Source organism: Anguilla anguilla, chromosome 4 (genome assembly GCF_013347855.1).
Source record: "Anguilla anguilla isolate fAngAng1 chromosome 4, fAngAng1.pri, whole genome shotgun sequence".
Lineage (NCBI taxonomy): Eukaryota > Metazoa > Chordata > Actinopteri > Anguilliformes > Anguillidae > Anguilla > Anguilla anguilla.
The window spans coordinates 41,992,883-42,015,508 of NC_049204.1; the positions used below are offsets into that span (position 1 = coordinate 41,992,883).

Below are 22,626 nucleotides of genomic sequence, written 5' to 3' on the forward strand. Positions count from 1 at the left end.
GTACACTGACTCACACAAAAGCACAGACAGACACACACACACACACACTATATCCAGCATACCCACATATTTATATACACACAGTTAAGCATATAACTACACCACAGAAGAGCCATTCATCTTTTCACACACAGATACTACATACACTATCAAACTTACAGAAATAATATATATTTTATACATAACATATACGCAAACATGACACAGAAAATCAAACATTTAATACACACATGCACACCACACACTATGAATAATACATAATGTATCTTTACACACAGACACGTACACCCACACACAGACATGAACACATATTTATGTACCTGTAGATTATACACTTAAGACACAGGGCCAAAAAAAAGAACATTATTGTAAGGGGTGGATTTAACTGGGAAGCTGTGACCTGCTGTCTCCTAGCAACTTCTCTGCCTCCTACTTGATGCGATCAAACATCGGAGGACACTTCCTCCTGTCTAGTGAGGCAAAGGTATCCAAAGCCTAGTATAGGGCAATGCGGCAGCTGGCTTGGCCAATCAGAACTCCCCATGCAAATCTGAGATGATGACCTGCCCACTGATTGGATGCCTCTTTGCCTGTCTCCTTCCTTTATTATTCCCTGCCTCCATTGTTGTCGTGGTGAATGCCTGAAGCCGGCAGCTCTTCTGTGTTGACCGTGGATCACACAGTCATCTTTCCTGCAGGGGCAGGAGGGTGTTCGGGGAGGGTAGGTGATTCAGGGGTGGGGCAGGGCAGAGGCGAGAGGAGGGTAAGCACAGTGGGGAGAAGGGTTTGCAGGGTTGTACGTCTCTGTTTCGACTGAGGGAGTGTCAGCTCTGGGCTGATGCTGAGTCACAGACGGGTGGATCCACGGCCTTGTCCCATGAGCCCTCTACAGGACACATGGAGGAAATCGAGCATACCTGTCCTCTGCCTCGAACGGTGAGGAACCTCACACGTATGTGTGTGTGTACATTCATGCAGCTATGTCTTAGTGAACGTCTGTGTTTGGCTGTATCTTTGTGTGTGGGTGCATTGGGTGGATGTATATGTATTTGTGGCAACTGTCTTTGTGTGCAACTGTGTCTGTGTGTTTTATTTTTGTCTGTCACTGTTACTGTATGTGTTTTTGTGTTTGTGTGTGTGTATGAACATTTGCATCTGTACCTTTATCCTGCTGTATTTTGCATGTATAGCAGAAATAGGAGTTATAAAAGTGTTGTCTTCCTCTCACAGTTTTGGAGTGGTGATGCTGTTGGGGAGGGGGTCTGGGGTGAGGGGCAGAAGGTTGCTGTGAGTAGCGCTGCCAGTGTCCTCCTCTATGGTGGTCATCGTGTTTTTGGCATAACTCTGCAGCAGATGCAGTTATAGGAGGAATACTGCCGTAAAATTGCTGTGTACCCTGTTAATTTGCTTATCAGTGTGTTCGTTTACTTGCTTGCCACACTTCATACACCCCCAAATGCTCTTCATATGCCCCATCACTCCTAACACCCACAGTTCACCATTTTTCAGGACATAAACTGCTGTCAGCAAGACATAGTACCAACATCACCCCCCCTCCCCCACACACACTATACATCTTACCAAGAATACTTGTATATCTATACACACAAATGCGTGAACAGATACTGCATAGTACACACCCTATCAAGCACATACTTAATGAATTCATATACTGCTACACACGTTCCTATCTCTTCACCTTGTGTGGAAACATCATTTCCACAGCCAGTGCACCCCATTCACCCCCCTGCCCCATCCCCAAACCTTATGACCTGCCCCATTTCTGTTTCTGTGGGAATTCATCCATCAACCCCTCCAAGAGCTTTGCTGTTGCTATAGTGATGAGTCTGTTTTTGGAGTTATCCCCTGCGCATGACTTTGGTTCCAGTGTGGTGATTCATCTACTGCCAGCCCCGGGGCCCAGTGTTGCACACAGTGGGTTAACTCTGCGTTCCTACCCTCATGACAGGGAGACTGCAATCGCAACTCTCCTCTCATCTCTGTTTCCATGGGAATGTACATTCCTCTTCCTCTTCAGGCAACTGTCCAAAATCTCCTCAAAACTCTAAACCAGAAAGCAAGAAAAAAGTAGTTGTACAGGCACATGCAAAACCTTCCACAAACCCTGTTCTAACCCATACAGATCATTTTCCATGCTCTTCTTGATAAAAATGTGACTGGTGTCCGCAGTAATAAAGCCCATTTTAAAAGCTTTGCACACAGTATATTACTATCATTTGAACATGCAGAGTGGTACTGCTGCAAAATCAGCTCAAACACATCTTGGGGACAAGGTGATGATGATGAAGAAGGCTACTGTTGATGTCATGAAACTGTCAACTAACAGTTCTGTGGCAGGCTGTAAAAATTTTGCGAAGCTAGCAGTTATGTGAGTTAATGACAATGAGCCACAATAAGACTACTGGTTTTAGGCTACCGGTATGTATTTGAGAACTTACTCTACCAAAACTAGTTTTGAAATTTAAGTTTTATTTATATTACCTTTTACTCTTATTGGAACAATAGCCTTCTCACATTTTTACTGTTGCTGGAGGCAAACTCTACTATGTAGCTGAGATCAGAGGGTGGAAATTCATGTTAGGCTGCATGGCTGACATGAAATTTCACAGTTTCTGACCAAACTTTGTTTGATATCAGATTGTTTTGGAGGCCGGGCTGTGCTGTATTTGTGAAATCAAGCGTGTGTAGTTTAGATGAGTATGGCGTCTGTTTTTAAGGGATGTCTGCTGTGTAGATGATCGGATTGTGTTTTGCAGATCAGGCTGTGTTTATGCGGAGATGAGATTTCAGTTTTTTCTGATCAGACCTGTATATTTGATGTAAGTCTGTGCTTTCTCTTTGAGATTGAGCTGTGCTGTGTGTTGAAGGTGTGAACAGTGATGAGAATAATCATTATCTTACTCTTTTCCCTTTTCTCTGTTGCAGACACTAAGGGAGCCAGCCATTTTTGCCAGGGAGACAAGCTGCGAGTGTTGCGCACCTCATGAGAAACTGACTGCCGCACAGGCCCGCTGTGGCACACCAGGTCAGTGAAAGAGAGAGACAGAGGGACGGAGGGAGGGAGGGAGAATGTGAGGGGCAGTGAGAAAGCGAGAGAGGGATGGATGGAAGGAGGGAGAATTTGAGGGGCAATGAGAGAGTGAGAAACAGAGGGATGGACGGAGGGAGGGAGGGAGAATGTGAGGGGCAATCAGAGAGAGTGAGAGAGAGGGACGGAGAGAGGGATGGATGGAGGGAGGGAGAATGTTAGGGGCAGTGAAAAAGTGAGAGACAGAGGGACAGAGGGAGGGAGGGAGAATGTTAGGGGCAGTGAAAGAGAGAGGCAGAGCGCAACAGAGGGGCTGCTGAGTGCCTCGTCGTGCTCATAACCTTGTGTGTGTGTGAGTGTGGCACATAGGTTTTTATGTATATTTCACCACTCATATACAGTTAAATGCAAAACTATTGGGGCAGTGACACGTTTATTGTTGTTTTGGCTCTGTGCTCCGGCACACTGGATTTAAAATAAAACACTGAATATGAGATTAAAGTGCAGACTGACAGCTTTAATATGAGGGTATCAGATAAATAGAGGAAAAACCGCCCTTTTTATACATAGTTGTTTTAGGCACCCAAAGAAAACTACGCAATCACAAGGATAAATCAGCTAGTCATCGTGTAGAGAAAATCATAAAATGTCCCACCTTTAATGATAAGCTGCAGATGACATCACTTTCTTTGGAGAAGGGCACAAGCTTGTCTCCACAAATAGTGGAGGTTGCACCATTTGATCACAGGTGAATACAACTGGCCATACCATATTGGAGAAAAGGGGGTTAAGCGCATTAAGGGCAAAAGATAATTATACAGGGCTTTTGTTCCTGCAGTGGACCGACCGGTACGAGTCTACGCTGATGGCATTTTTGATCTCTTCCACGCGGGTCATGCTCGCGCTCTGATGCAGGCCAAGAACCTGTTCCCCAACACTTACCTGATAGTGGGAGGTATGGCTGAAACACACATACTCACACACATTGACACACATATTAGGGGTGTAACGATGTAACTTGATGATGATACAATAAGACAGTGATACTCTGAACAAAGATACAGTGCAATACAATTTCTCTTAATTTATAATGATATGATTTATAATGATTTAGCATGATATGATACGATTAGCTGTGATGTGAATGTGACCATTAAATTTGACAGATTCCCTCCCCACTGACAATCTAAGAGATTACTGAAATAGCAAATAGTATAACTTTTTAAGTTAACAAGTGTGTCTATTAACTTGTTTGCATCATGATGCTTCAATTTTTCATTACACCCCTAATACATATCAGACCTAGGTCAAATACATATTTAAAGTATTTTAATTACATTTAAATACTTTTTTAGAAATTATTTGAAGTCCAACATTTACAAATACTGAGTATTTAAATTACAAATTGTATTTGAAAATACATTTAAGGAGGATTTTCATGTATTTGCTATTACTTAAAAAAAAAAAAACATTTGAAATACAGAATTTTCAAATACAAAGTGTTTGATTTAATGGAATTATTTGAAAATACTTTCATAACATAAGGCCAGTGGTGCAACATGTGAAATTGCACCAAGCTGTTGAAAGACTTGAAAAGCACTGGATATCAACTCTGAGAGTTGAGCATTTTGTCTAATTAGAGGACAGTATTTTGATGCAAACACGTCAAGTGACTGCTGACGGCCCCAGTCCAATTGTACCGATTTCCATTGTTAACTGGTAGTGAATATGCACAGCTGAATTCTATTTTATCCATGCCTAACCTTGCAAAAGGTAAAAGATGATACATAGGTCTGTCAAATGGTGTGACAACAGAAAAAAAGAGGAAGTACAGTAAAAGGCCACTAATGTTAAAAAGATTGCATGGGTACAAATAAACTGGCAAGTAGCTTATCAAGAAGTCTCAGTTTGCCATCCACCCATGCAAAGATATGTACGGGCATTTAGGCTACTGTCTGGTAGAGGCAGTGCATGGGTTGTTTAAAATTGCCAGCGTAGGCTACCCTTGCAAATTCAACCCTAGCCCCTAGTAGTTCCCCTGGAGTGCCCTCAGTATTATAGCTCGCTGACATCACTTTGAAGGCCACTCACATGACTGGAGCCAGTCACAGAAATGACTGGCTCCAGTCATTTCTGTTGTCTATCACAGAAATTATAGACATAGATATTTCAGCATTACAATAGAAAATTTTAATTGTAAGTATTAGTGCAGTCAAACATTGAATTTAACTGTGTTCCTCTAGACCAGTGATTCCCAAACTCTTCAGGCCCAAAGCACTGCTGTAAATAATCTCTATTTCTGCAGCATCCCAAAATGACATTTGCACATTATCCATGTTTTTCAGTGATAAAAACATGCTCACACTATGAATTGGTGGGAAATCGTGTAAATATGTATTAAGACAAAAATAGATGAACATGTCAAAATTCAACAAATTACATTTTTATAAACTGCATATTTAGGTAATTTTCACTAGCATTGGAAATAACTAATGACTTAACCACTCTGCAAGTTTAGCACAGTGGTTAGCATGACAGCCACTCGCACTGATTCCTGCTCTTTCACTTTGTTTCATTAAAAAAACATGTATACAATAACAGATCATGCTGCTTGGCATAAATATGACAAGCTACATCACAGAATTATTAAATCAAATTGAGTTACACTGAAAGGACTGTGGGAAAGGAATCTTAATTTTAAAAAATGTCTCACTCTTATTTATTAATCTTACTTACTATGGTGGCCAAAATAAAAATGGGTAGTTTCGTAGAATATGAAAAAACATACTGTATTTATATCCCCACAGGAGATCCGTTTGACTCTGCACAGACAGAGGTTGAATGCGCAGAGGGCCAAGTTAAACCAAGTTCTAATATTTGCAGTATGAGTTTACATGTACTCCAATTTTAATTGCAATCCGTTGAGCTTACAAATGCTCCATTATGAAATTAAATCAGTCGAGTTTACGAATGCTCCATTATGAAATGAAACCAGTTGAGCTTACAAATGGTCCCTCATGAATTGGGTGAAATCAGTTTTTTTACTGCACAGTATGATTTCTTAGTTCTATCATAGCTTTTAATTTTTAACATAACTTAAATTTCATGGCACCCCAAGAAGGATCTCATGACATCCACCTTAAAAAACATTGCTCAAGACAACTTCTCGGTACAGTTTTGATTCAAAAGGAATCATTGCTTTGTGCCTGCATGCTCTACCAGCCTGAAAGAGGGTGATTTGGGTGTGAAAACAATGATACGTTGCTGTGCTTTTGAAATTAAGTGCAATTTGTATTTGAAATTTTAAGAGCCATTATTTAAACGCTAGTCCTGTGGTGTCCAATCAAGTGCCACTGAGGGTAGGTTTTTCGTTCCTTATCACTTTACCTAATCTCACCAATTAGTTCCCTCCTCTTGCTGAAGGCGAGTTAATTAGTTAAAGCAGCAGGTATAATGATTGGTTGGAATGAAAACTTGTATACTCTTGGCCCTCCATGGCAGATGATAGGGCACCACTGCTCAAGTCTGTCCATATTTATTCCCCAGAATGTTTGGAAGGCTTTAGATTTCCTGGCCTTTGACCATTTTTACCAGCCAACAAAGGGCAATTAGTGGCTAAGGCAATCTCTGCCCTGTCTGTGCCTCTGTATGTGTCAGTGTGCAGTGACAAGCTGACTCACCGATATAAGGGCTTCACTGTAATGACGGAGGACGAGCGGTATGAGGCGCTGCGCCACTGTCGCTACGTGGATGAGGTGGTGCGGGACGCACCCTGGACACTCAGCCCTGAATTCCTTGAGAAACACAAGGTTAGTACTGCCCTGATTGTAGTCACACCTACTGAAGCCTGAGCTGTCCCCCAAATCTGGCCACACCCCTCTACTCCCACTCCTGTCAGAGCACACTGATTTTAAATATCAAAAGACCTATTATCATCTGTGTTTTTCAGGTTGAATTTCTTTGCACGCATTACTTTTTAATATTGATTTATTTATGCATTTATTCTTTTTTGTGTTTATGAGGTTTTATCTGTTGTCATGGGTATATTCATTGTTATGTGGTTTATATCGCATGCTAAAGACACTAAACTAACTAAACTAGCTAAAAAGAAATGTCCTGCTGAGCAGGCATGACACCATTTTACCCAGTGCATTCTGTCCTCCGTGTACCAGCTTTGACTTTATATTGATTTTGTCGAAAAAGGGAGTACACTCTGTTCTGGATAAATTTACCTTTATTTTGTCCAGATTGACTTTGTGGCTCATGACGACATCCCATACTCTTCTGCTGGCTCTGAAGATGTCTACAAGCACATCAAGGAAGCAGGTGAGCCAGTGAACTGTAGATTGCATTGAGCATCTGTGACACTAACAGAAACCATGATGTACCAGATACATGTATCAGTAGGACAGGTGTGTTTCAGGCAGGGAATTCTCACCTGAGTGGTGTGGTTAGGTATCTTAATATGAAATTATAATCAGTGTGTGTATGACTGTGTCTGTGTTTTATGCCTTTTCCCTTCTTTCTCCCATTTTGGAATGCCAGATCATATTCATTATCTGCTCTCAATGCTGCAACTTCCACTATCGATACAGGACGGTGCAGATATCTCTTATCACAACACAGCCCACAAGTTTGGCTCAAACAGACATGAGCTGAAAGGAGACACTGGTCTTACACCCAAACGCGAATGTATTGGCTAGTTTCAGACCGATGCAGCCGTCATTTCCCAGTCCAGCGTAATGTGTGGTCATGGTAATTGTTGGCGTATTGCTATTTTGATGCAGCTGAAAGTGTTTACATTATGACCTACCAAAATCTTGTATTAAGTCATAGCGCAGTTCATTATTACATTATTACACGAGCCAATCAAAATCTCACATACACATGCAAAATAGACACATCTTTTTATCCTAAAACATTTCCAGTCTCAACAGCTACTCCGTTCGTAGCTGAGTGGTCAATGTGATGGTCTGTGGATCATAGGGTCCCCGGTTCTAGCCCTGCCGGAAGCAAGATTCTTAAACATGCTTTTTTCTTTACTAATAATTATCTATTACTTCTCATTGCTTTTACACCATATCTACCCGGCGTTCACCGAACGTACACACTGCATTATGACATACCATCTGCACGTTCACTTAACCAGCTACAATATTGCCAGGCCATATGGATTCAACCAGAGCTGTGCTTACTGGCCTGTGTTCTTTAGAACTCTGGAAACGTTTGACCAAAACCAAAAAATTTCACGCATTGAACAGCTATGTCATGGTGGCGCACTGCCAAAGTTACGGACTGGAAAGACTGAGGTCGAAGGATATTCAAGCAGATATTTTCATATTTTACACTAACGTTTTCTTATATATTTTCTTTACCAGCGTGCAAAAAGCTATGATGCATTGTGTTTTCTCACTTGGAAGGGCATCTAAGAGGGCACTTCATGAGTTTTTCATCAGAAAGGCACCTGTAGGGAACCTCAAGTTTATCCCATTGTAAGGACACCTATATGGCACCACATCACATTTTCTCCACTCGAGGGGCATCCATTAGGAAACTCCCCACATTCTCACGCATGTAGGGACACCCTTTACAGCACTGCATCACATTTTATCCACTGGAGGGGCACTTCTCCATTAGAGGAGCACCTAATTGGGCACTTCATGATGTTTTCTCACCTGTAGGGGTACCCTATACAGCACTGCATCCCATTTTCTCTACTGGAAAGGGCACCCTTTGGGACACTGTCATGTAGGGGCGGCATAGAGGGCACTTCATAACGGCACCCTTTTCCATTGGAAGGGCACCCATAGGGAATGTCAAGTTTAGACCATTGTAAGGGCACCTTATAGAGCTCTGCATCACGTTTTCTCCACTAGAAGGGCACTCATTAAGACACGTTATGAAATTTTCTTGCTCTAGAGGGCACATCATCATAATTTATTGCATGAAGGGGCACCCTAGAGGGCACCCCCCCCCCTCCAGTGGCCAGCCATATGCATTTCATGATGGCAAATGTATTGATTTTCTTAAAAAGTTACACCAGCTGACCACTGTGCCTACTAACTATATTTATTCACCTGGCTACTGTAGAAAACGTTCTTATCAGCAAACACCACATTTCTACATTCATGTTACCTCGCCCTGTTCTCTATCTACCCACATACAAACAATTACTACGTATGTACTGTCTGCAACTCCCCATTAAAACATTTAAAATCATGACTCAATCATAATTATAACTATTAGTAGGGAGGTCAAACCTGTTTTGGCGATCTTTCAGAAAACATATTTTGACAGTTTATTCTTCATGCATAATGTCATAAATGCTACAGTATAGTGAAATAACAACATATAAATCGCTAATTTGCCAAAATATAACTGTTGTTTCCTATAATACGATTTTTAAAAATTTGCCGCTTCGTCCGCATGTTATTTTATTTTATTTTTTATTAAACCACTATTTAACCAGGAAAACCCCATTGAGATTGAAATCTCTTTTGCAAGGGGGACTTGACACGAAACACAAAGTTACCCAACAAGACTTACACCTAACAAAATGTACAAACATCAAATGGGGAATGAGACAGAGCTGTAACAATAATTAAAAGTAGAGAAGAGGTTAAAAGAGGTTAAAAGCAGGCGCATACTTCGGTTACAGAGTCATAAATTGCATGTTTAAAGTCCACAACTGAAATTAATTTGTTACATTACATTACATTACATTTATTGGCAGACGCTTTCATCCAAAGCGACGTACAAAAAAGTGCATTTCATGGTCATAGACAACTGCTAAACACAGGTTCAGTAAGGTACAATACTTATTTTGTACAGCTATTTCTAGCCAAGAACACAGTTTAGTTCACTCAGTGAACACTATTCAGACCTAACCCAACTTCTGCAAAGCCAACTTGGCAGAATAAGCTACAGTATTAGGACAAATACAAATTACCAAAAAGTGCTGGGATGGGGCAACATGTAACAAGTGTCATGAAAAAAGGGGGGGGGTGGATTTAGAGTGAAATATACAGCGTGGTGGTGGTTAGTCTAGGTATAGTCTGAAGAGATGAGTCTTCAGGCCACGGTGGAAGATGGGTAGTGAGGGGGAGGTTCGGAGAGGGACGGGGAGTTCGTTCCACCACTGGGGAGCTAGAGTGGAGAAGCTCTGTGATCCCTTTGGGCGGGTGGGAGGGGTTACAAGGCGCCCTGCTGCCGCAGAGCGGAGTGGTCGAGCAGGCACATAGAATCGAGTCATGTCCTGCAAGTAGATGGGGGCTGTCCTGTTGGCAGCAGTGTAGGCAAGGGTCAGGGCTTTGAACCGGATCCTGGTAGCGACCGGTAGCCAGTGGAGTGATCGCAGCAGAGGAGTGACGTGGGAGAATTTGGGAAGGTTGTAGATGAGTCGGGCAGCGGCATTCTGAATCATCTGTAGTGGCTGTATGGCACAAGCTGGCAGGCTTGCAAGCAGAGAGTGACAGTAATCAAGGCGAGAGGTCACCGTAGCCTGGACGAGCAGCTGAGTGCGTCGTCAGGTATGGTTGAATCCTTCTGATGTTGTACAGAAGGAATCTGCAGGACCGTGATGTTGCCTTTATGTGCTCCTTGAGGTCCAGTTGGTCATCCAGGACCACCCCCAAGCTCTTGGCAGAGTGAGAGGCAGTCATTGTGGTGCCATCAACCGTGATTGAGAGCTCACGAAGTAAGGAGGTCTTGCACGGGAAGAGCAGCTCAGTTTTGTTGAGTTTGAGCTTCAGATGGTGGCTGGCCATCCAGGTGGAGATGTCAGCCAGGCAGGAAGATATCTTATCATTGACCTGTGTGGCCTGTGTGTCAAGTTTAAAATTATTTTGCAGATTGTTCCAGCTGTAAGGTGCAAAATATCTGAAACCCATCTTACCGAATTCAGTAGAGGGACGAGGGACTTTAAAGAGTATCATGTCACTGTCGTTGGAGAGAAACACATCATCACCTGTGTGACTTTTATCTGTTTTCCTTCAACATGAACCAATATTCTATGGAATTCGTACAGTAAAACAAATATACTGTATGCATTTACTGGTATGTGTTGTTATGGGATGCGTCATTTAATGAAAAGTGTACTCTCAAAAAGCAATACCTGCCAAAATATCTCAGTTTCAATAGCGGCCCCATGGCTTCAAAATTCCATTGCAGTTGGGGAATGGGATCGACCAGGCTCATGTCCCCATTTTCACCCTAATAAAAAAAAAACACTCATTCGTAAAACTAAAATCCTTTATACCATACTGTAGACACGGTCTTGTAGAAAAAAATATATGTAAAAATATTGTTGTTCAAACGAGTTTTCCCGGTGACATAGCCACTAGAAAACATGTACACTGGCAACAAAATACTAGGGGAGATCGGGGTTAGTTGGCACACTTTTCACCCTCTGTCATATTTCTCAGGCGTGCCATATGTTGAAATAGTCTAACCAGTACCAACTGAAAGATTACGATCTCAGCTAAAAAAACAGATACATTTAATGTATACAAATGATTCCTAAAATGATTTTATTCATGATTAAAGTCAAGTTGTGCACTTGTGCCAACCAGCCCCAACACAGGGGTTGGTTGGCACATGCAATGGGGCTGGTTGGCACAAAGTTAAAATGCTATAGTTACAAAGAATGAAGTGACACATAGAAATAATTTGAGCATTTAATTCAAACCAGAACCAGAAAACATAAACATTCAACAGAATTTCTGCCCATTTTTAAGCAAATAACAGTTTTCGTAATTGGCCTTTATATTAATGACAATTTAAAGAAAATAACATTTGATCACTTAATAGTAGTTATGATCTTTAGTTCGCTCATTTAAAATGAAAAACACAAATAGTTATATATTGACAACCATGACAGGTTTATATTTCATAAGAGAATTTCCCCTCTGGAATCAAAATTAAAATGAACCTTTTCAAATGAAATTGAACAGCCAATAACCTCCAGTATTGCAATTCTACCCTTCCTTCCTCTCGCTTGTGCATGTCAGTGTGTGTGTGTGTGTGTGAGAGTGTGTGCATGTATGAGTGTGTGTGTGGATTTGTGTGTTTATGTGTGTGGTGTGTATGTACGAGTGTGTGTCTGTGTGTGTGGTGTTAGGAGTGACAGAATTAATGCAGTATGCTCTTAGATTAGACTAACTAGCATGTCAATGTGTCTGTGTCTCAATCAGAGTCACATGAATCACAGTTCTGGCAGATGTAGGTTGGTATGCATAAGTTAATACATTTGTAACCAAATGGCTATACCAAGGTTGGTTGACACGTTGCCAACCAACCCCAAAATCAGTGTGCCAACCAACCCCACCCACATTAGGACACACCTCTGTACTAAAATTATGTTAGCCAGCTAACATCACTCTCCACAGGCTTTCAAATTTCATATCAAAATATAGCTGATTCCTATCTCTATCAACTGAAATTAATACATTTTCTATATCTCTATCTAGCACCGTTCTATAATGTATTTAGTGGGGGACCATTTTTTTTTTTGTTTTGACACAGCAAAATTTAAAAATTGTCCTCACCTCAACAGTTATTGGCCTTCAGATGTTTTCACAGAATGGATGTGTTCAGGTCAAGAAGACAAACATTTTAATGTTAGATTTTCGAGGCAGCACCCTTTAGTGGCTTGGAAATTAACTGTATGTCAACAAATCCGTGTGCCAACCAACCCCGATCTCCCCTATTCTAGCTGCTCGGGATTCGGATTCCTGAGGGTTGCGCATGTCTCCTTATCACCATAATTACGAAAAACACCCATTCGTAAAACTCAAATGCTTTATACCATACTGTAGACACGATCTTGGATTAAAAATATATGTAAAAATATTGTTGTTCAAACGAGCTTTCCTGATGACTTAGCCATCAGAAATAATACACTAGCAGCAGGTTATGCTGGCTATGGAATACGTTTTTTTTTATCTGCGGAGGATTCAGAATCCAGAGACGCGCATGTCTCTATTCATCATAATTGCAAAAAACACCCATTTGTAAAACTAAAATACTTTATACCAGTCTGTAGAAAGACATACATGTAAGAATCTTGTTGTTCAATTGAGTTTTCCCGGTGACTTGGCCACCAGAGATAATACACTAGCAGCACGTTATAGCTGGCTATGGAATACTTTTCTATCAGCAGGGGATTCACATTCCAGAGGGTTGCGCATGTCTCCTTTCCACCTTAATTACGAAAAACACCCATTCGTAAAACTCAAATGCTTTATACCACAGTGTATAGACCTTGACGAAGACGTACATATTAAAACATCGTGCCAGAACAGTCAGGATGATGTCAAGACAGGGATTGGCTACAATTTGAATAACATTTCATTTCAGCAAAACAAAATCCCTTCTGTCGTTATTTTGAATTGGGATGGCAGGTATGCCATCCCGCCAAGTTACGCCTTGGCGGGGGCATGCCCCATACTTATACAGCACCAAGAGTTTGGCACTTTTCAGGGTTCCCCACAGAAATAACCACAACAGCCACAGACACTCAGCCCTTAAAAACATTAAATTTTGCAGGACGGAGTGTAGCACAGTGGGGAAGGAACTGGGCTTGTAACCGAAAGGTCGCAGGTTCGATTCCCGGGTAGGGCACTGCCGTTGTACCCTTGAGCAAGGTACTTAACCGAAATTGCTTCAGTATATATCCAGCTGTATAAATGGATACAATGTAAAAATGCTATGTAAAAAGTTGTGTAAGTCGCTCTAGATAAGAGCGTCTGCTAAATGCCTGTAATGTAATGTAAATTCTGTACATTCTGACCCCATTTCAACAGACAGAATTCATAAACAACTTCACATGTCCACACAATAAAGCCCCAAACTAAGGGGATTTTGCGTTTTCTCCTTCTTCTTCTTCTCTTTCTTCTTCTTCTTCTTCTTCTTCTTCTCATTCTTATTTTTCCTGCCGCCTATCCCACTAACAACATGTCTCCCCATTGGACATTTCACTGACACCAGCCAAATCTTCACCTACACGACCCAATCAAAAAAGCGCATACACACGCAAAATACCCATACCTTTTTACTCTGAAACATTTCCAGTTTAAACAGCTAGTCCGCCTGTGGCCTAGTGGCCAAGGTTACAGTCTTGGGAACAAGGGGTCGTAGGTTCAAGCCCAGCTAGGAACACGTTTCTTTAACCTGCTTCGACCCTCACTAATAATTGTCTACTACTTATCAATTATTGCTTTTGCACCATATCTACCCGCCGTTCACCGTTCAGTTATTAACCGGCTACAATATTGCTAAGCCATATGCATTATGACGTACCGCCTGTACGTTCAGTTATTAACCGGCTACAATATTGCTAAGCCATATGGATTCAACGGGAGCTCTTCTGTGCTTACTGGCCTGTGTTCTTCTTTAAAACCACCGGCAGGTTTCCTAATGATATTTCACGCATTGCATAGCTATGGCATGGTGCTGCACTAACGAAGTCACAGACTGGTAAACCTCCGGTTTAAGGCTTGAATCCCGCCTCGCCCTCAGGCAGATCATTTTCTCTTTTACACTAACATTTTCTTACGCTTATATTTGCTTTACCAAAACTCACTCACGGCCACCCATATGCATTTCATGACGGCAAATGTATTAATTTTATTAACCAGTTCACCACTGTGCCATTTCTACTAACTATATTTCTTCACTTGGCTACCGTACAAAACCTTCTTATCAGCAAACGCCACGTTACTACATTCATGTTACCTCGCCCTGTTCTCTATCTAGCCACATACAAACAATTACTACGTATGTACGTTCTGCAACTCCGCATTAAAACATTAGCCTACATTTAAAATCATGATTCACTCATAAATATAACTACTAGCACTGAACATGAGAAAAACACATTAGTGCAATAGATTGCACACGTTATTTAACCCTCCACTTCAACAACTAATGTTTAATACAGACTGTTATATATACCGTTTGATAAGGAAACTAAGCTCGCTCATGGTCACTTCATTTACTTCGCACTATAGTCTGTGATCATGTCAACCTTCACCTACATGCCCATTCTGCTAAAAACATATTGTTTCAACTACGCAATTTCATCATTTCGCCTAATTTATCTCACACTGTTGTTATTTTCTCATATGCAAAGCTTGCTGGGACATATGCGTCTGCTCCTATTCTCCACTATCAACTTTTCCGGTTCCAGCTTAACAAAACAGCAAAGAGGATTCCTACCTGCAGATAAGCCTATCAAAATGCCTTATAAACCTTACAAACACTAAAAGTGCATCTTCACGAAATAACAGACAACGGAGCAGGACAGAAGGGTACACAAGTTGCGACCTAGGCAGCTCTAATTCTACGTGCTTGCTGATTCTTTTGTCAATCAAGGCTCGTTGGATGCCCGTCAAATCCGTGAGTAGCCTACATACACTGGCCATATTTCACCTTTTCTGATGCGTTTACAATTACGCCACCGCACCAATTGTCACAGCCACTGTTTTACATATATAGCAAACAGAAACTGCTAAACGTACACGCTCATCAGACTGTACAAATTCACACAAGGATAGCCATAATCCACAACCGTTTCTTACAGGGTCACTTCGCATTTCTCACTCTCGTAATAAAACGCTTTGCAAAAAGAAATGATATCTCATAAAAAACACGTTTTCAACGTACAAAAATGTTACTCACACATACAAGACATACACCGTCAATAACTCATTCATTCAGACTGCCAAAATCCAGGCCTGCCATTAAAAGTATTGATATCAAAATGACGCCAAGTTACGGTACTACAAACAATATAGGCTATCTTGCCTCACCGAAATTTAATAACATGTATTCCAAAGCAATGCTACCCAATATTTCCTCAATTCTTTCAAGTCACTTGGCCCTGTGTTTTGTAATCTTACCATATTACAATGTCATGCAAACTTTGTGTCAGATCAAAGTGTCAAATATTTCGTATTGCCTCATGGAACACATTGAAATTCATGTAGAAAACTGCTGGTCAGTCACTACAGGAAGCATATTTCTCCAGAAAACATATGTTTATACTTGCTTCTGAACTGAATTTGAGTAAATGTACAAGTGATTGTATATTTGCAACGTACAATAAATACATGTAAAATACATATTGTAGCCTACATACATGCATAGAGAACTTCTTTATCCCCATGGGGACATTTCCCTCGCAGCATGTTACATTCACATTTATGAACAGACATTTATACCAAGAAACATACAATCATTCACGCAACAGAAAGGCTGGGCACCAAAATACATACATACCAATACAAATTGGACATATAGATGCCTATTCAATCAATCTTGACTGTGAGAAAGCCATCCACACATATGTTTGGCCTGTCCATGTACTGCACGCTTATATACACACAGGGCCAAGTGACTTGAAAGAATTGAGGAAATATTGGGTAGCATTGCTTTGGAATACATGTTATTAAATTTCGGTGAGGCAAGATAGCCTATATTGTTTGTAGTACCGTAACTTGGCATCATTTTGATATCAAAACTTTTAATGGCAGGCCTGGATTTTGGCAGTCTGAATGAATGAGTTATTGACGGTGTATGTCTTGTATGTGTGAGTAACTTGGCATTTTTGTACGTTGAAAACGTGTTTTTTATGAGATAACATATAGCGAGCGGCGGTTTTTTTTTTGTACCACATCTCTTCTGAAATGGCTGTAGAATTCTCTCAGAACGCTGGCAGCTGTAACGTTTTTAGGACACCGAAATATATGAAAGTATTAATAAATATTAGCCGATTAACTTATAATTCATTTCTCAGTGAGTTTTTCTTATAATAAAATGTGTAATAATGCCTTCAAGTGCGTTTAGATTATTTTAAATGACCAACTGATTTCGGTGCGCAGCGTTAAGTGCATACATAAATGCTCGTAAACAAGACCAAATTAGCACAATAATTTCTGACTTTCTAAAGAAAAAAAGTGCCATCGCTGAACTGTTAGTGAACTTTTGAAACGATTTAATAGCTTTACCGACTCTAATTTTGTATATTTCCTTGTTAAAGGACCTTTTAAAGTGAGGCCAGATGCCAGTTTTGTTTTATGTTTGTGCGTGGAACGCTCATTGTGATTACACTGCGGGCAGAACGTTCGACGTCCCTACAGTTATTTATATAGTTATTTATACCGTCTGTTATATATACCATTCTATAAGGAAACTCATCTCGCTCATGGTCATTTCATTTACTTTGCACTATAGTCTGTGATCATGTCAAACTTCACCTACATGCCCATTCTGATAAAAACATATTGTTTCAACTACTCAATTTCATCATTTGTCCCCATTTCTCGTACTATTGTTATTTTATAATATGCAAAGATTGCTGGGACATATGCATCTGCTCCTATTCTCCACTATCAAGTGTTCCGGTTCTACTACTTCTAATTCTCACGTAAGGTCACTGATCTACCTAAGCAAAACAGCAAAGAGGACTCCTGCCTGCAGATAAGTCTATCAAAATGCCTTATAAACCCTACAAACACTAAAAGTGCATATCGACGACAGAAAATGGAACAGGACAGAAGGGTACACAAGTTGCGACCTAGGGAGCTCTAATTTTTCGATCTTGCTGATAATTTTGTCAATCAAGGCTCGTTGGATGGCCGGCAAATCCGTGAGTACATACACTGGGCATTTTCAGATGCGTTTATACTTAAGCCACCGCACCCTTTGTCACAGCCACTTTACATATATAGCAAAGCGAAAGTGCTACACGGTACAAGCTCATCAAACTGTACAAATTCACACAAGGACAGCCATAATCCTCAACCATTTCCTAAAGGGTTACTTTGCATTTCTCACTTACTCATAACAAACACTTTGCAAAAAGAAATGGCATAAAAAAATCCACAATGAAGTTTGCTGTTTGCAGGTGATCATCAGGACAAAGACCTAGCCTTTTGGAGGAGTGCTCGCTGGTCAGATGAAACAAAAATTGAACTGTTTGGCCATAATGATCAGCGCTATGTACGGAGGAAAAAGGGTGAGGCTTTTAATCTGAAGAATGCCATCCCAACTGTGAAGCATGGGGGTGGCAGCATCATGTGGGGATGTTTTACTGTGAAAGGGACTGCTGCACTTCAGAAAATAGATGGCATCATGAGGAAGGAGGATTATCTAGAAATACTGAAGCAACACCTCAAGACATCAGCGAGAAAGTTAAAACTTGGTCGCAACTGGATCTTCCAGCAGGACAATGATCCTAAGCAAACCTCCGAAGTTGTAACAAAATGGCTTAAAGACAACAGAGTGAGGGCATCACAAAGTCCTTACTTGAATCCCATAGAAAATTTGTGGACCGAACTGAAAAAGCGTGTCCGAGCAAGGAGGCCGACAAACCTGACTGAGTTACACCAGTTCTGTCAGGAAGAATGGGCAAAAATTCCGGCAAAGTATTGTGAGAAGCTTGTGGATGGCTACCCCAAGCGTTTGATTCAAGTTAAGGAATTAAAAGGCAATGCCACCAAATACTAACAAAATGTATGTAAACCTTTGACCCACTGAAAATCTGATATAGTACATAAAAGCTGAAATAAATCTGTCTCTTAGCTATTATTTTGAAATGACCTCTTATGGAAATAAAGCAGATACCCGAATTTACTTAAGACAGGAAATGTATGGAAACATGAATTTTTCACAACTCCACATTTGTGAAAAATTGAGTTTGAATGTCTTTAGCCTAGGTGTATGTAAACTTTGGCCTCAAGTGTAAACTCTCTGATTTCAAATATTTCATTTTTCCATACCATATAGTTCTGTTATGGAGGACTCCTTAATTATTGCTGTGAGGATTCCCAAAATATACAATCAATATGCATTTAAGGAACACTGTTTTATAAATAGTAAACACGCCCACAAGTGACCACAAAGATCATTAAAATAGAGCCCCACATGCAGCTCAGCATCTGAGGGCACACTATCAGCTAGCGGGGATCACTAATACACGGTCAGATACTGATGGCTATTTGCACCTCTGTAGATTGCTATATAATGGCAGATTTAGCATAGCCACCCCTCCACTGCGATTGTCTAATTCAGATCAACATTATGACCCCCCCATTATGACATGATATACATAATAATAATATTTCACATTGTAATCTTGATATTTTTATGGAAGGTTTTGTGTGTCCCTGTGTGTATAACAGACAGTAGGGTTTACGCACATTGTGCACATTGGAGGTGCACATTTCTATCTTAATAATTTGCCCTTAAAATAAGAATGAAACTACGATATGAATTAAGACCAGGTTTTGGTTGGCCATAATGCAAATGCTTTAAGCTGCATCAAAATAGCAATAATGCCAACAATTACCATGACTACACCTCATTTTTAGACCAACCCACCCACATAGGCACAAGGTCATTAGCTATTTAAACTGCATGGATGCTGGTCTGAAAAATGTCAACTGCTTTGGGCTAAGACTAGCAAAGACACTTGTGTTTGGGTATAAGAGCCCTGAGAGCATGTGTCTGTGTGTGTCACCAATATGGGCTCTTACCTGTGTGTGTTTATGTATTCGTGCATTTCAGGGGAATTTTAACCTATGCAGCATGTATGTGTGTTTCAGGCATGTTTGTTCCCACTCAGAGGACAGAGGGTATTTCCACATCAGACATCATCACTCGTATTGTGCGGGACTATGATGTCTATGCCAGACGCAACCTGCAGAGGGGCTACACTGCCAAGGAGTTGAATGTCAGCTACATCAATGTAAGAGAAACGTTCCAATAACGTAACACTGACATAAAACAAACCTGTATTTACAGTAGTGCTGAACTGACAAAGTAGCGCTGAGTTTTCTCTGCATCATCAATGCTATAAAATCAATGGATCAATCCTAGAAAACATTATGTTAGCATCGGTGATCATCAGAATATTGTTATTTACTATTTGGGTAATGTCAAAAAAGTATTCTTATATCTGTGTTGTCAATATTTTAGTGCTTGTTCAGGCTCTTTTTCTGCTGATTTTAAAGAGGGATATTCTATAATTTGTCATTTTGTATTAAAAATGCAGTGGCAACACAGTGCTGGTTATAGTCATGGCAAAAGAGCGGTTCATAGATTGAATAGCGTAAAAGAGGAATATGGTAAAGTACAAGAGGAAAAAGGAAGATGAATGGTGGAGAGGGAAGGACGGATGCAGCTTGAAGAAGAGGGAGTGTGTACCTGCAGCTGAAGGGCAGCAGGCATGTGTGTGCCAGAATACAGGACATATTCTCATGTATAATGCACACAGTGCGCTGCTCCAGTGCACAAACACTGTGCTCTGTGGCACAGCTCTGGAGGCATGTGTGTGTAGATCTGTATATATAGGCATCCATATACAGTGCATTACGTAAGTATTTGAAAAGTGTTGTTTTGTGGCTCTGTAGTCCAGCACATTGGATTTAAAATGTAACAATGAATAGGAGGTTAATATGTGAGGTGTATTTACCTCCATATTGTGATCCATGTAGGAATTACAGTCCTTTTTATACATTTGCCTTGCAAAGTTCAGATCTTTGCGCAATTTCCACATTTTCTTGCTTTCAAGCAACCCTCTGACCTCTCTGATTAACAATGTGTTTTTGCTCACAGAACTGCCATTCAGATCAAGCTGTTCTAATATTTGGTTGAACAACAAATAAATGTCTTCGCCATTGAGCTGCAGCCACATGATTTGCTGTTTGGAGGACCAGTCTATTTCCGTTAATGAGTATGTGTACGTAATAAAGTGGCTGCTGAATATATGCATTCAGTATCTCAAATTGAACCATAGCTGTGCCATTCTTGCCATTGCTAGAATGATAAAGAATGGATAAAGTGCTTATTACAAAATACAAAATTTAAATACATGTCCAGGAAATGCATGACTTTTCTTGGTGTTTGGTACCCTAATGGCATAGCATTGCCCTGAGGCAACAAATCATATGAGGAGGCATTGATACTTTTTCAGAGGTCCTAAATAATCCAAGAAATAGGGTTGAATTATTTTTTCAATGTAAAACCAAAATGTGTCCAGTGCTCACATGTCATGTCCCTGGTGTTTGCTGAGGCAGGAGAAAAAATATAGACTGCAGAACCAGGTGGACAGAATGAAGGAGAGAGTGAAGACTGTAGAGGAGAAGTCCAAGCACTTTGTGTACAAAGTAGAGGAGAAGAGCCATGACCTTATCCTGAAGTGGGAGGAGAAGTCTCGGGAATTCATTGGAAACTTCTTGGAGCTGTTTGGACCGGATGGAGCCTGGGTAAGACCGTAAGGGGGTGTGGTCATTCTTGTGTGGCATGGCCATTCTTAAGCTGGCAGTATACTCAGTAAGAAGAAAGAACTTCAGGATTGAGAACCACCGGCGAACATGTCCACGAACACTATTGTCGGTGAGAACACCGCTCCGTTTAAAGTCACTCCACGCCGCTGGGGCGTGAATAATTACGAATAATTAGCTATTAACCAGGGCTGGAATCTCGCCCAGACCTCCATCTCGCGGCTACGCCACGGATGTATAAAGAGAAGGGCTACGTTAGATCACAACAAAAAACAAAAAGTTTAAAGTGTTTAAAGTGGCTTTAGTTTATCTAGCTATGCAAAAGAAAAAAGGCGAAGGAGATGGTACGTTCACCCTCTAAATCAGAGTAGGACGGAGAATGGAGAGTTTTGTCTGTACATTCGGCAAATGCGGAGTTTAGACGAGGGGGCCCACTTTCTCTTATTTCTGAATGTGTGCTAGGCGTTTTGATGACTTGCTGAAACGAGTAGCACCATTCATCAAACATGCGGGAACTCACAGAATTCCCATCTCTACAGAAGAGAGATTGGCATTGACTCTCTGTACATTAGCATGTGAAGTCTGGAAGTCTGCCCTCTGAACTCTCAACCGTGACGTGACCAACCATGTGATATTTGGACCAATAGCTGAGAGGGGGAGGTCGGAGAACAAGAAAGAAGTTTTCCAAAAGTTCTCCCTGGAGGCCGTCGCACACTGCACCGTACGAACACACAACACCGCGTCTTTTTGTTCTTCAGTTGTTCTCATTGCTTCATTTTGCTCAAAAAGGTATACTTCTTACGAAGTATACTGCCAACTTTACAGGGGGGCGAACCTTTCTCTGGGGTGTGGCCATTCTTGTGGGGCATGGCCATTCTTACAGAGCGAAGGATCATTCTCTGGGGTGTGGTCATTCTTGCAGAGCAGGGCCATTGTTACAGGGGATGGAACCATTATCAGGAAGTGTGGCCATTCTTACAGGGCATGGAGCCATATTGATGTGTTTGGTTTTTGTCATGGACATGAGCATTCTTACAGGAATGTACCAATCATTGGGGTTTGGTCGAACTTGCAAGGGTGTAACCCCCAGTGAATGATGATTCCATGAAAAGATACACAGAAAAACAAAAATGTAACCCATTTGTCTCCCTTTGTTTTCTCACATGGTATTAGAGGTCACGATAGCCTCTTTGTCAAGTCACTTCTCAAACAATTATCTCATTTTCTCCACCTCAGTACAAGCAACACTTACATGTTAAATTCAGTTTGATTACTTACTACCGTGGACATATT

The 22,626-nt window shown here is 40.9% G+C and overlaps 1 pseudogene; it reads left to right on the forward strand.

Moving 5' to 3' along the window:
• Window positions 1–328: 328 nt before the first annotated feature.
• Window positions 329–22,626, forward strand: part of LOC118226076 — a 30,787-nt pseudogene continuing 8,489 nt past the window's right edge.